At 42.0% G+C, this 11,534-nt stretch overlaps 1 long non-coding RNA gene across 1 annotated transcript in view; it reads right to left on the minus strand.

The window, feature by feature from the left end:
* Window positions 1-5,655, minus strand: part of LOC125483317 — an 87,793-nt gene extending 82,138 nt beyond the window's left edge. The window contains exons 1-2 of the long non-coding RNA XR_007262267.1: window positions 5,543-5,655; window positions 4,388-4,449 (exon numbers count right to left, since the gene is read on the minus strand). This is a non-coding gene — a long non-coding RNA (uncharacterized LOC125483317). The remainder of the gene's footprint in view (window positions 1-4,387; window positions 4,450-5,542) is intronic.
* Window positions 5,656-11,534: the final 5,879 nt, after the last annotated feature.

Below are 11,534 nucleotides of genomic sequence, written 5' to 3' on the forward strand. Positions count from 1 at the left end.
TGCTGCTTGGCCTGCTGTGTTCATCCAGCCCTGCACCTTGTTGTCTCGGATTCTCCAGCATCTGCAGTTCCTACTATCTCTGATGAGATTTAGTAAGCCAGGTTTGTGGTCTCTCAATCCTTGAGAGCCATAAATACATGGCAGGTCAATGTTAATTATGCTCTAAGTCAAACTGTGCATCCAATCCATCTAGCACAAAAATATAGCAAAATTTATTTTTCTTCTACCTGGTGACCACTTAATAGAATTATTGTCTTGAGAACACACGCCCTTGCTTTTATTCCTGCATGGGATTTGGGTGTCACTGGCAAGGCTGGCATTTGTTGGCCCTCCTTGGGTGCCCAAGCACTGACTGGCCATTTCAGAGGGCAGTTAGTGAAATCACATACAAGTACAGAAATTGTTGGAGAAATCAGCATCTGTGGAGAGAAAGCAGAATTAATGTTTCAAGTCCAGAGACCGGTTTTGAACAAGGGTCAGCGGACTCGAAACATTAACTCAGTTTTTGCTCCACGGATGGTGCCAGGCCTGCCGAGTTTTCCCCAGCAATTTCTGTTCTTGTTTCAGATCTTCAGCATCTGCAGTTCTTTGTTTTATTTTAGCAAATCACATTTTTGCCAAGGTAAAGAGTCGATGCTTATTCCATGAGTGGTGATAATTCATTTTGGCTTAAAAAGTGATCCATTTTGAATAACGTTGTACTTTAAAATAAACACAGTTACAGATATTTAAATGATCTCTAAACTTTGCATACTAACTTACACGGCAATGACAGTCTCTAACATCTTTCATATGCTGGACTTCAACACAAACAAAGTCAAAAAGATCATACATTAGTGAAAATCCACTAAAGCAAATCACAGTCAGGACTGGAAGTCACCTTCAGGAACTTGGCATTGACTCTTTCTGGCACTTGTGTTAATCAAATAAAATCTGAAAGGCTGAGTACACCCATTTATGATTTAGAAATGAAAAATCTGACTCTTTATCTGAACCAAGTTATATAAAACACAAATAAACATCCATAATAAAACTGTATTATTGTAGTTTTACAAGCTCAAAAATCAAACTATTCTTTTCATATCGCAAAATTTTATCTGTATTGACTACATTGCTACAAAGGTTAAACAAAAATAAGCTGTCTTATTCCTTGTAGTAAAAAACTCATCTTAGGGCAATGGAAATAATATGTGCTCTTCAAGTGCACTTGTATTTATTATTCTCTTCTTTTACAGTGGAACGGACTCTGAGACATGGCACCATGTAACCGATAGCCCTCTGGCCTTGCCCAAATAATCACCTTTGTTTCCGAACTGTTTAAACATGGAAGGAGTTCCATAAAGAGCTCAACTATTTCCTTACTTGACATCTACGGATGTGTATTTTCTAGTCGGGGCCTCTGAATGACAAATCTTAACTCAAAACCCCCAATTCATTTTTATTTGTTTTACATGAATGCATCTTTTCTTGTGTGACCCAAATCCTTTACATTTTAATCATGTAGTTCCTGACCATCCCTTGCTTTAGATCCGAAAGCCCTGACCCAAAATGAAACACACTGCAATTCATAGCTGCTGTACACACTTCCCAATTCCATAACCAAGAAGCAAAACAGTCATAACATGCCAGTATCCTCAAGCCTTACGTTTGATTTCCTGGTGCTTATCGAAACCTCATTTATAAATTTATTAAGCGACTATCAATCAGGGATCATAAGGTTTGCCAGGGGTGGGAGGATATATTAGCATGGATAAAGGATCAGTCTACCTCTCACTTATCAGGGGTGAACTCCCCCTGCCACTTTTCTGCTCATTCCACCAACACATCCATGTAATTTTGGAGCTTACAGCTATCTATCCTCTACACTATCCAGTACGTGGCCAAATTTTGTGACATTTGCAAATTTCTCAAATGTACCCCCCAGGTTCAAGTCCAAAATGTTAATGTGTAAAAACAAACAACAGGGTCCCAACATCAAGCCCTGTGGAACACTAATTGAAACAGCTTTCCATTCTCAAGGGCAGCCAACAACCATTCCCTTTTTGTTCCCTGTTATTAAGCCAACTTTGGATACCCTGCATCCCGTGGCGTTTTTACTTTTTGACCAGTCTGCCAGTTGGGAGCTTGTCAAATGCCTTACTTAAATCTATGTAGACAATGTCCACTGCACCACCCTCATCAATCCTCCTCATCACTTCTTCAAAGAACTCAATCAAATTTTGAAGGCATGATCTTCCCTTCACAAAGCCATGCTGACTATCTCTGACTAGACCATACCTTTCTTACTAATGGTTTAATCAAACTTCTAAACAATTTGCCCACCACTGAAGGATAACTGGCCTATAAATTGTTTGGCATTTCTTTTTGTACCCTTTTTTAAGCAACAGAACCACATTTGTATTCTTCCAGTCCTCTGGTGAAGATTAGAAAATAATCCTCAGCACCTGTTATTTCCTCCCTGACCTCCTTCAGCATCCTAGGGAACAATCCCACTTCCTACAGACAAAGGGGGTGGCCATGGGTACCCGCATGGGCCCAAGCTATGCCTGCCTCTTTGTAGGTTACGTGGAACAATCCCTCTTCCGTTGCTACACTGGCCCTAAACCCCACCTCTTCCTCCGTTACATTGATGACTGTATCAGTGCCGCCTCGTGCACCCACGAGGAGCTCGAACAGTTCATCCACTTCACCAACACCTTCCACCCCAACCTTAAGTTCACCTGGACCATCTCTAATACCTGTCTCCTTCCTGGACCTCTCTGTCTCCATCTCCAGCAACCACCTAGAAACCGATATCCATTTCAAGCCCACCGACTCCCACAGCTACCGAGACTATACCTCCTCCCACCTACCTTCCTGCAAAAATGCCATCCCCTATTCCCAATTCCTTCGCCTCCGCCGCATCTGCTCCCAGGATGAGGCATTCCACTCCCGTACATCTCAGATGTCCTCGTTTTTCATGGACCGCAACATCCCCCCCCACTCAGTGGTCGAGAACGCCCTCGACTGTGTCTCCTGCATTTCCCGCAACTCATCCCTCACACCCCCTCCCCGCAACAACCACCCAAACAAACAGAATCCCCCTCGTCCTCACGTACCACCCCACCAACCTCCGGATCCAACGCATCATCCTCCGACACTTCCGCCATCTGCAATCCAACCCACCAAAGACATTTTTCCCTCCCCACCCTTATCTGCTTTCCGGATGGACCACTCTCTCCATGACTCCCTTGTCTGCTCCACACTCTCCTCCAGCCCCACCTCACCCGGCACTTTTCCCTACAACCGCAGGAAGTGCTACACCTGCCCCTACACCACCCCCCTCACCCCCATCCCCATCCCAGATGTTCACCTGCACATCTGCTAATGTGGTATACTGCATCCGCTGTTCCCGTTGTAGCCTCCTCTACATCGGGGAAACCAAGCGAAGGCTTGGGGACCGCTTTGCAGAACACCTACGCTCGGTTCGCACTAAACAACTGCACCTCCCAGTCGTGAACCATTTCAACTCCCCCTCCCATTCCGCAGACGACCTGTCCATCCTGGGCCTCCTGCAGTGCCACAACGATGCTACCCGAAGGTTGCAGGAACAGCAACTCATATTCCGCTTGGGAACCCTGCAGCCCAATGGTATCAATGTGGACTTCACAAGCTTCAAAATCTCCCCTCCCCCGACCGCATCCCAAAACCAGCCCAGCTCTTCCCTGCCTCCCTAACCTGTCCTTCCTCCCAACAATCCCCTCATCCCACCTCAAGCCCCACCCCCCATCTCCTACCTACTAACCTCATCCCGCCCCCTTGACCTGTCCGTCCTCCCCAGACTGACCTATCTCCTCCCTACCTCCCCATCTACACTCACCTTTACTGGCTCCATCCCTGCCCCTTTGACCGGTCTGTCTCCTCTCCACCTATCTTCTCCTCTATCCATCTTCTATCTGCCTCCCCCTCTCTCTCTATTTATTTCAGATCCCCCTTCCCCTCCTCCATTTCTGAAGAAGGGTCTAGGCCCGAAACGTCAGCCTTCCTGCTCCTCTGATGCTGCTTGGCCTGCTGTGTTCATCCAGCTCTACATCGTGTTATAACAATCCATCCAGCCCTGTCCAGGATTCCAGCTGCTCCAATACGACTTCTTTTGTTATGTTTATTTTGTCCAATATTTTCACATTGTAACCCAAGAGGAGCAATATCCAAGTTCTGTCCCAAGTACACTTTTTTGTTTTTTTAGGTACACCAGCTGAAACAGCTTTCCACTCTGAAGGGCTGCCAACAAGCATTACCAGCAAAGCATGGGGTTAAACAGGGAATTCTCCATGTTGACTGCCTATGAGTACTGGAAAATGTCCACTCAACTATTTATACTATGTAATGACTTAAATACATTACTCACTTTTGTTGAAGTTATCTGATGGTAAAAAGCACAGTATATTGCAAGCTGTGAGGAAGACAAAGCTACAAAGAGATATAGATAGATAAGAGTGAGTAAAATACAGTGGCAGATAAACATTACATGGTGACGTGTTGAGCTATTCGCTATAGTTGTAAACAAGAAAAAGGTACGAAACCTGGTCAAAGCCAGAGGGTTGCGCAAGTTAGCATGCAGGTACAGCAAACAATTTAAGGGAGCAATTACATGCTGACCATCATTATATTAGAATTGGAAAATATGGCAGTTTTGCGACAATTCTACAGCATTATGGTGAGACCAAGCTGGAGTACTGTGTGCACTTTGAGATGCTATATTTACTGAATGTATAGTGGTCCAGTGATGACAGGGTGTCATAAACTGATAGGCTGAAATAAATGGGGTTTATATTCTCTGGAGTTTAGAAGAATGAGAGGTGATCTCATTGAAACGTACACATTTCTGAAAGGGGCTTACAAGGTCGACACAGTTGTTTGCCTGGCTGAGAAATTTAGAACACATGAAGAGAGTCTCAGTTAAGACTGAGATTAGGAGGAAACTTCTTCAGTCAGGCTAAAAATCTTTGGAATTCTCTGCATGAGGGTTTTGGATGCCTCACCATTGAATATATTTGATGGTGAGACACAGACTTTTAGTCTTTTGGAATCAAAGGGATATGGGGTGAGACTGGGAAAGTTGAGTTGACATTGAAGATCAGCTCAGATTGCATTCAATAGAGGAGCGGATATGATGGGCTGAATAGTCCACTTCTGCTCCTATTTTGTATATTTTAATCCTCTTACACCACATGAACCCCACACACTCCCTAATGATAAACATACATACAAAAACCTTGAAATCTCTTCCCATAGCTTCAAACTATTATTTCAATTCATGTGGTCACTGAGTAGCAATGAACAAAAATATAAATTTTCTTGACACACGAGCACAAGGCTACAAGAGTCCATATGATAGTTAGCTTTACTCCCCAACTTCTTGGTTTTTAACTAATGTGCATTGACTTCAATCCCTTATGCAATGACAGTTCAATGCAAAAAATGCCCTATGATCTGTTTCCAGTCACCTAATAGTCCACCGGCTAACAGTTAAGTATCAAACATCTCGGCGGTAAACACTCACCCTATTCTTCCTTGTTCAGTGTGTGTTATCAAGTACATGGCATGCAAAAGCCAGAAGTGAGTGGAAAAGATCCAGAAGCAAAACATTGTAAGACCTTTGTTTTTGTTAAGCACTGTCTGTCTGCACAGGAATTGGGGGCGGGTTCAAATTATTGTAACCTCGAGCATGCAGCCTTTCCAGTGACCTCACTGCAAGAAAACAAGCCCCGCCACATCGTAATCCTGGGAAACTACACAGGCAAGGGTGGAGTTACAATCACAGTTAGGAGTGAGTAACATAAGCAAGAAAATTAACTCCGTGAGCCTGTGACATGTAAATAGGGCAATAAACATTGACAAATAAGGCACCGTCAATTTGAAACAGAAAACAGGCAGGGAAGCACAAATGGAGAAATTCCAGTTTAAATAAAATAGTAGTATCTTATACTTCTGAACATAAAGAAACAATATTTGCATTTATAGGATTAACTGGTGTGATACTGTATTGGCCCGACATGTGAGCAATTATTTATCAATTTCCTCCTGATTCAAAACTAATAGCATGGTTTACTAAGATTCTGAATCACCTCTAATCTGTTTGAAATGTCTGAACTTAGTTTTGTGTTTCCAAACCAAGGAGCAAACATTAAACTAGAATTATACTGTTTAGAAACATTACATGAAGTCAATTAACTGTACAGCACAGGAGGCCATCTTGGCCCAGTCCGTGCCAGTTCTTTTGAAGAATCTTCCAGTTCATTAAACTTCCTTCTTTCCCATATACAAATAATCCCTGCTTCAAGCATTTATTCAATTTCCTTTGAAGGCTATGACTGAATCAAAGGGGACACGACCGCAAGCGATATTATTGCTTGATTATTAATCCAGAAACAGAGCTAACGTCCAGGGGACACTGGTTTGAATCCTGCCATGGAAAGATGGTGGAATTTGAATTCGCTAAGATTCTAATGAAGACTGTGAAACCAATTGTGGGAAAAATTCACCTGGCTCACTAATATCCCTCTGGAAAGGAAACTTGCATTCTGCACCTGGGTCTGGCTGAGATGTGACTGCCCTTGATACCAAGGCCACATTGAACCAAATGTGACATCAAGGAACCTTAACAAAACTGGAATCATTGGGAATCAGGGCAAACTCTCTGCTGATTAGTGTCATACCTGGCACATAGGAAGGTGATTGCAGTTGATGTCAGTCATCTCAGTTCCAGGACATCTGTGCAGGAGATCCTCAGGGTAGTGTCCTGGGCCTAACTATTTTCAGCTGCTTCATCACCTTCTCTCCATCATTAGGTCAGAAGTGGGGATGTTCGCCAATGACTGCACAATATTCAACTTCATTCACGACTCCTCAGATATTTGAGCAGTCCATGTTCAAATGCAACAAGACCTGGACAAAATCCAGACTTGGGCTGACAAGTGGCAAGTAACATTTATATTATACAAATACCGGGCAATGACTGTCTCCAATAACAGACAGACATTCTACCTACCGTCCCTTGACATTCAATAGTGTTACCATCATTGAATCCCTGGGTATCAATAGTCTGGAGGTTACCATTAACCAGAACCTGAATGTGCCGCAAATACAACAGCTACAAGTGCAGATCAGAGGAATACTAGGAATACTGCGGCGAGTAACTCATCTCCCGATTCTCCACAGCCTGTCCACCATCTACAAGGCACAAGTTAGAAATGAGGTGGAATACTCCTCATTTGCCTGGATGTCTGCAGCTCTAACAACACTCAAGAAGCTTGACGCCATCCAGGACAAAGCAGATGCTTCATCCAAAATGTATCCATTCCCTCCACCACTGATGCTCAGTAGCAGCAGCATGAACTATCTACAAGATCCATTAGATATTCACCAATGATCCTGAGGGAGCACCTTCCAAACGCACAAGCACTTCCATCTGGAAGACCAAGGGCAGCCAGTACTTCACTACCTGCAAGCTCCCCTCCAAGCTACTCACCACCTTGACTTGGAAACATGTCACTATACCTTCATTGTCGCTAGGTCAAAATTGTGGAATTCCCTCCCTAATGCCTTTGTGGGTCTACCTACAGCAGATGGATTGCAGCAGCTCACCACCACCTTCAAGGCAACCGGGAGCAGGCAAAAAGGCTAGCCATTGATGCCCACGTCCCATGAATGAAATTTAAAACAAAAAATTCTATTCACCACTCTGTCGGCAATACATTTCAAATTCTAACCATTGATTGTGGGAGATTTCCTTAAATCACCTCTGATTCTTTTGGCGATTGTTTACAGAAATGCATTTGGACATTGCATACTCCAACTCGCCTTACTTGTGCAACATCTGATGAAAACCTTTCCGTTTAAGCAATAGCCATTAAACTTACCACATGAAGTTCCAATCACCTTAAATTCACATCCTCTCATTACTGACACTTCAGTCATTGGAAATAATTTTTCTTTGTTTGTTCTATCTAAACCTTTCATACTTTTAAAGATCTGTCACATCTTCTCTTGACCTCCTCTGTTCTAAGGAGACCTATCCCAGCTTCTGCAGTCTTTCCATGCATTTATCATCCCTTGTCTCTGGAACTATGCCAGCAAATTGCTAACTGTACCTTCTCAAAAGCCTTCCCCACATCCTTCCCAATTGTGGTGCCCTGAATTGTAAAAAATATATAAAGGGTGTCAACCTTGTGTTGTGTTGTGTTGTGTGGTGTGCAGGTTTAGCTTAATCTGCTGGCCTTTGTGTTTTATGCTTCCATTTATGAAACTCTTCATCCAATAGATTTCATTTGGTGCCTTGTAAATCTGAACTACTACTTTCAAGTACTTGTGCACAAATATTTGTCTCTCTCCCCTGTGGCAAATTTTAAATTTGCCATTTTTTTTTTATGTATGGCCCCTCCTAATTCTTCCCTTAAAAATGGATCATCTCTCATGCGTCTACCTCTTCCTCTAAACATGCCCACCAGAAGTTCATTGTATTTCTCACTGTTAGTACATTTCCAAGTTTTGTCATCTGCAAATTTCAAAAACAGTCTTCAAGTCCAAGTCATTAATGCCCATCAAAACCAGTGATCATAGCATTGAACCTGGGGAGATCCTGCTCTAGTCCGAAGAACAATAATTCACAACTGTTTTTGATTGTTTGGGCAATTTTGTACTCACACTGCCTACTGTCCATCGAATCCCATCTGTTTCAATTTTGCTAACAAGTCTGATGAATTGTAATAGGACAAGTTAATTTTAATGAAAGGACTGCTGTCAGAATTATCATAAGAAACTAAAACCTATGTCTTGTCACAGACCATTAATCTGAAGTCTAAACAGTGAGTGAGCATGATGGACATCATAAGAGCACCTTATCCAGTTAAACCATTAGAGGACCTCGTTTTAGGCACTCTAAGGGAATAGAAAATAGAAAATAGAAATGCGGTGGGGTTTGCGGAGTGGGAGGGGAAGAGAGAACAACCTGCTTCCAAATTCACTCGTCATTATAACAAATGTTCAGCCACAGCAGCGTGTATAATTTTGTTTCCAGCTTAGTGTTCATGCAAAGCAGCTCACCTTTATGTTAGTGCAGTGCTTTAAAGTTTCAAAAAAAAAAATGAGCAGTGTGAGTCATTATCTTGAATGGAAGTAAATTGATAGATAGGAACTGATTATGGATATAATAATTGGTTTGATATCAGGGCGAGGCTCACTGAGTACGTTATGCAGGAATTTTCTCTGAAAGACAGTCAGCAATAAAACAACTACTTTGCGCAATCATAGCATTGTTAACACAGCATTAAATACAACTAGCAACTCAGAAACCAGCCATTTGATTCAACCAGAGTACCTCTGCACAGGTCTCCTCCTTTCACATATCAACACATCCTTCCAATCATTTCTCGCTCATGAATTTAGCTAGTTTTCCGTTAAATAGATTCAAACTATTCACACTAATTACTCCATATGATACAAAATTCCATTTTCTACTGAAATTCCTTTCTTTTGAAAACAAAATGGGGAAGAAGAAAGTTGAACAAAACTAGGAAGGACATATGGAAGTGATTGAAATCTTTCGTTGCAGATTGGATGTGGATGTCACTCGTGGGGTCAGCATTTATTGCCCATCCCTAGTTGCCAAGAGGAAAGTTAAGCATCACCCACAATGCTGAGAGTCTGCAGACACAAGCAGGCCAGACCAGGTAAGTGTGGCAGATTTCCTTCCTCAAGAACGTTAGTGAATCAGAAAGCTTTTTACAACAATGGTTACATGGTCGCAATTAGGCTGGCTTTTAATTCCAGATTTTATTGCATTCAAATTTCACTATCTACCATGATGGGATTTGAACGCATGTCAACAGAATATTAGCCTTCGATTCTGGATAAGTAGCATAGTGACATTACCCAAGATATCAAAATCGTGCACTTAGGAAAGCCTTTTGAAGTGAATGTGGGAGGATGTTGAAATAAAGAAAGATGGTGCACAAACTATGCTGCAGAGAAGCTGTGATGCAAGTTCTGTCGCTGAGGTATAACAGACTTGCTGTTGGCTGCCATGGTAAACTCAGCTGGATGAGATTGCAGAAGAAAAGTGGATAAAGTTTCTGGAGGAATGTGTGAATGAGGACAGCCTTTAGGAATGACAAATAGCACTCGGATGTCGAACAAGTTTAGTATCCAGAACTGGTATAGAAATTAGGATACAATGAAAATAACAGATGTGTTTCGTTACCAATAACACCCCCGTAACAGTGAATCAATATTTTGCTATTTCTGATACAAGAGTAGCAAAAGAGCCTGAACCATCATGTCAGCTGATGGATAGTTGTCATAGTTACAGCAGAAACTTCAACTAACACATTATTTTGTACTCTATGAGCAAGTGAACTGAAGTCACCAAAACTTAAAACTATACAAAATTACTGATTCAGACAAATTCATTCTGATTAAGTTCCAGAATGAACAAATTGTCTAGACTTGTAATGCTTCTAATACGAGCCAGAACAATGATGCACATTTTCCCACTCAACCTAAAAAGAAGATAATTTCTCTGACAATTTTACAACCCCATACATGGTGATGTGTTTTATTCACATGGTGCGTTTCATGTGATTTTTTTCACATGTCATACTATGACATTATCTTTAAAGTCACATTCCAAAATATGAGCTAGTATAGATGACATATCCAGTCTCAAGTTATAAATCAGATAAATAGTACACTCTGTGCTTTTAAAAAAAATGTTGGGACGCAGCCCATCCAAATGCAATAACAAACCTAGTTGGATTCTTGTCATCCAAGTCCACAAATGCACTGGAATAAACATCTTTAGGCATAGTGCTATCCTTTCAGGATTTTCCCTTTCCTGCGTCAAAAGTAAATAATACTGAACAACAGAAAACAGGTTGTGATAAATTGAGCAATGGTTATTTATAATTTAGTATTTCCTGAGACCTCTTAACTCAGAGCAGGTGTTCAAAATTTTGAGTTGCTTCAGATATCCCAACCATAGAGTCATATACCACAGACACAGACCCTTTGGTCCAACTCATGCACGCCAACCAGACATTATAATCAGACCTAGTCCCATCGGCTAGCATTTGGCCCATATCCCTCTAAACCCTTTCTATTCATTTACCCATCCAGATACCTTCTAAAATGTTGTAATTATACCAACCTCCTCAGACAGCTTGTTCCATACACACACCACCCTCTGCATGAAAACATTTACCCTTGAGGTCCTTTTTAAATCTTTCCCCTCTCACCTTAAACTTGTGCCCTCTAATTCTGGACTCCCCCAACCCAGGAAAAAGACCTTGACTACTCACCCTATCCATGCCCCTCACAATTTTATATACATCTATAAGGTCACCCCTCTGCCTCTGACATGCCAGGGAAAGAAAGCTCCAGCATATTCAGACTCTCCCTGCAACTCAAAAGCCTCCAGTCTAGCCAACATCTTTATAAATCTTTTCTGCGCCCTCGCAAGTTTAACAACATCCTTCCTCTAGAGGGTGACCAGAATT

This window comes from Rhincodon typus, chromosome 6 (assembly GCF_021869965.1).
Source record: "Rhincodon typus isolate 14 chromosome 6, sRhiTyp1.1, whole genome shotgun sequence".
Lineage (NCBI taxonomy): Eukaryota > Metazoa > Chordata > Chondrichthyes > Orectolobiformes > Rhincodontidae > Rhincodon > Rhincodon typus.